The sequence below is a fragment of the Hordeum vulgare genome, chromosome 3H (genome assembly GCF_904849725.1).
Source record: "Hordeum vulgare subsp. vulgare chromosome 3H, MorexV3_pseudomolecules_assembly, whole genome shotgun sequence".
Taxonomy (NCBI): domain Eukaryota; kingdom Viridiplantae; phylum Streptophyta; class Magnoliopsida; order Poales; family Poaceae; genus Hordeum; species Hordeum vulgare.
In genome coordinates, this window is record NC_058520.1 from 288,815,954 (window position 1) to 288,820,407 (window position 4,454).

The window sequence follows — 4,454 nt, forward strand, 5'->3', positions numbered from 1 at the left end:
GCTAGGGAGGAAAATGAGAGAAAGAATGAAGAATAACATGAAGAACTCCAAGATCTAGACCCAATGGGTTACCCTCAGTTAGAGGGGAAAGTGATTGGTGGAAATGTGGATCTAGATCTCCTCTCTCTTTTCCCTCAAGAACTAGCAAGAATAATTGGAGGGACTGAGACTTAGCAAGCTCGAAGAAGGTCAACAATGGGGGAAGAACACGAGCTAAAGAGATAAGGTTCAATGGGGAAGAATACCCCCTTTTATAGGTCGGGAAAAACCAACCGTTATACTTCACAGCCCGCATAGAGCGGTACTACCGCTCGGTAGGTTCACCAGCCATGCTGAGGCAAAAAGGATGCGCAAATAAAGTCCAATGGAGCGGTACTACCGCTCGGTAGGTTCACCAGCCATGCCGAGGCAAAAAGGATGCGCTAATAAAGTCTGACGGAGCGGTAGTACCGCTCGTGGGAGCGGTACTACCGCTCGGCACAAGCGGTACTACTGCTCGCCACACAAACTGCCTTAACTTTGCCATACGGACTCTGAATTCAACGAAACCAAGTTTGTTGGAAAGCTAACGACATGGGCTAACTCAATCTTGATAGAAAAATCAATAAGAATTGAGTGATAAAAGGCACATAAGAAAAAGGTGAGAACCCTTCTTCGAATAAGACCAGTAAAAACTTCCAACATCGAAAACATCATAGAAGATGCTTATGGACTCCGTTTTCTATGAACTCGAGCTTGTCATGAAGCTGACCATAAGCTCTAAAACTCATGAAGAGAAACACCAAACAAGAACCAAGAAGTATGATGCAAGGATGCAAATGGTTTGAGCTCTCAACGAACGATACGATCATGCTACTCACTTGAGAGACCCCTTGACAGTAAGATAATCTATCCTAAAACAGAAAACCTGTCAAGGGAAACCTATACCTTGCACCTCGTCCTCTTGAGCTAGATGACGATGATCTTAGCTTCCTCAAGATGGACCACCTTTCTTGATTGTGTTGGCTTGATGAAGACTAGTTGATTGCTCCCCCATACACACTATGGGTGAGCCACTCTTCAACATATCTTCACAAGTCCATTGCCACCATCCTCCACCACTTGACGTCATCCTCCATGGGTTGTATGAGATCTTCCTCTTGACACAAGTCCATGGAAACACACCTAACCCCACATAGAACTCTCACGAAGAGCATGGGTTAGTACACAAACACGTAATGGACAATGCTTACCATACCATGGGATCACTTGATCCCTCTCGGTACATCTTGTACGCTTTGTGTGTTGATCATCTTGATTTACTCTTTGTCTGACGATCTTGATCAACCTTGTGTCTCTATGACCATTCTTTGGATAATACCTTGAATACCACCTTGGTCATCATATAAACTCCTTGAACCCAACATATGGACTTCAAGATGTGCCTATGGACAAATCCTATAAATATAACTTGAGGCAACCATTTGTCCATAGTAATTGTCATCAATTACCAAAACCGTATATGGAGAGATATGCTCTAACAGGTGCGAAAGTTGACTGCAACATTGGAAACCGGTGCGCATGCGAGTCGGCATCGGCGTTGTCCGCTGGCGTGGACACGCGAGTTGGCCACGATGTTGTAAGCCGGCATGAACGCACAAGTCAGCCACGACGTTGAAAACCAGTGCGAACACATGAGGCGGTTGTGGCGTTGTAAGCCGGCATGAACGCACGAGTTGGCCACGGTGTTGTAAGCGAGTGCGGATGCACGAGGCGGCTGCCGCGGTGTTGATGTTGATCGGTCTCCATGCACACAATATTCGTCACTTTTGTACTGAGTAATTATCCTGCATAAAATATATTGCAGTGCAGAGTAATTGTCCTCGGATAAATAACGTGTAGTAAAAAATAAATAAAGAGGATAGCACCTTATGTTTTTTAAATGGTAGCAACTAGATTACTCCTTGTAAGTAGTAGCGGTTGATTTTGCCTTGATGGATTCCCTTTCGAGGAGTAGTGCTAGCTTTGTATTAGTACTGTGATTGATCTAGCGTTTCCTTGGGTGTTGAGCCCGTGCATATTAGTCTCTAGATAGCTTCTTTGAGGTGCTCCGAAACACATAGTCGTGAAAAATTCTATTTAGCCATGACCACCTCAGGCATGTGATTGATTGGTTGCTAGTCAGAGTCTTCGTAGACACCCTCGTCGTTTGTCAGGATCATGAAAGGAAACAAATGTCCAGCTTTTCAAAAGTGAGGTTTTTCACTGGACTTCAAACTCAGCATTGGTAGATGGATCACTGAAGTCACTCTAGTCGGTTTCAGATTCTTTGTTCAGATGCTTTATGATAATTTATTCAGTTACAGTGTGCTTAAGCACATACCGATTGACATCAAGGTTTTTCCACACCATCAAAGTTTCAACAGCACCCATTTCAAGAGCCTTCAGGTTTCATCGGCTCAAAAGACATACTTCACAGTATCTTGACTAATCTCTTTAAAGTACTTCTAGATCAACTTCTTTTCGTGTACTCCCTCCGTTTCAAATTAAGTGACTCAATTTTATATTAATTTTGTATTAAAGTTAATACAAATTAAGTCATTTGTTTTAGGACGGAGGGAGTATGAATTTGACATTTGCTAGATTTTCAGCTGATAACTCAATGGCCTAGTTGAAAACTGCTCTTCAACGCCGTACGAAAAATCAACCACATTGAATATTTTAGTCTGGAGGCGCTGATCAAACAGGTCAGATTGGCTCAGTTCTGTTTTAAAATCAGCAGAACCGGCCAATATTAGTCCCGCAAAAGTAGGTTGGCTGGCAGCTTTGTTGATGAAGAACTGAGTACCAACCTCGGTTGTTTTCCGAACATAATTGTGACGCATCTCCATCCGAAGGCGAGCAAAACATAGAGCAGATTGTCCTCGTCTTCCATGCTTCTCAGGAAATCTTCCGTTTCCTTGCGCTGTGGAGAGGCGACGGAGCACGACGATCCGCAGCGAGGCGTGTGTGGAGGGGAGCAGTCGGAGCCAAAGGGCAACCGGACAGGCGCCGCAGTCGGCGAGGCGACGGGGGGGCGGGTGCGGCCGGAGAAGCGTGCGGGATCAACCGCAAGCGAGGCGGAGCGGCAGGGGGGCGGGTCGCAGGCGGAGTGGAGGCAGGCGAGGCTTGGCTAGTGAATTGAAGCGCCACGGCGGAGCCTGCACAGCGGGGCGGCGAGCCGACGGGCGGAGCGGAGGCGGCTACGGAATGTGCGGTGGCAGAGGCGAGGTGACTACGGAGTCGAGGTCGCGCATGGCGAGGCGGTGGTGGCGGAGGCGAGCTACGACAGCAGAGACCGAGTCCGGACCGAGACCGAGACCGAGACCGAGACCAAATCCACAGCGAGAAATTCCTTTGGAAAGCATCAGTCACCAGGCTTCAGATGATTTGCTCTCCCCCTTTTTTTTACCTTAATCCGGATCAGACCGGAAACGATCCTGATTCCATCGTCCATGTAGTATTTTTCTCACGTCTCCTTGAATTAGATCTCTTTCTTTGATGATCGCCGCCACTTCATATTACGAGTACAACGAGCAACTATCAATCTTGTTCTCAGCAGTTATGATGCGTGCCTTAGTTGAATTCACCACATCAACAGTAAACACGCACACACATGATACATCGGTTCTTGCTGATTTTCCTTTCTAGTCTTGACTCATGAAGTCAAAGTCGATGTAGATCCTTGAGAGCTGGCATCTTCTTCACTCCGCGCATAACCAACTTCTCGATCTCTCGAGAATTCCCTCCAATAACACAACATCATCATGTGACTACCCCCACGGTGGGCATCAGATAACGTGGTTTTTGTCATGGCAGATGTCCTTGTGAAAGGACCTTTGTGTGGGGCCATCTCAGCTATGTGGCGGCTTGAGAGGGGTTGATCGGAATCGAGAGACGCGAGTGTAGGAGGAGGTAAAAGACTACGTCCTACTTGTCTTTCATTGATGAAGATGATGATCTCATTACAAGGATGCATAATCGCTACCTCCACTTTTGAAGGTTTCTAATCTGTCTATCTAATGATTTGTCTTGTCTAGGCTTAACTTAACATGACCCTTTGGGGTGCCCTGCCCCTTCTTATATAGATTGACGAGCTAGCCTTACATAGAGTCCTTCCAGGACTACGACTAGTTTCTGTTGAATCCTAATCCAGGTCTTGTTTCTCATCGAAGGGAATTCCTCCTCTTCTTGGGCTTTCTCCGTGAGCCACCTTCTAGGACTCTCCATGAACCCGCGTTATGCCGGTTTGCACACTCGGCCTTGGGCCTCGTCTTCCTGGTCGATTCGGCGAGCGGGGTGACCCACGATCCACGAGCTGATGGCCTGAATCATACCTCCTCGTCGGGTGATGCCTCCTGTCCAGGTCATACCTCCTGGCCGGGTCACCATGGGGTATATCCTTGACAGATTCTTTGCAAGTTCTATAAGTAGGA

The 4,454-nt window shown here is 46.9% G+C and overlaps 1 pseudogene; it reads right to left on the minus strand.

The window, feature by feature from the left end:
- Positions 1 to 2,160: 2,160 nt before the first annotated feature.
- LOC123441705 lies at positions 2,161 to 3,068 on the minus strand (annotated as a pseudogene).
- Positions 3,069 to 4,454: the final 1,386 nt, after the last annotated feature.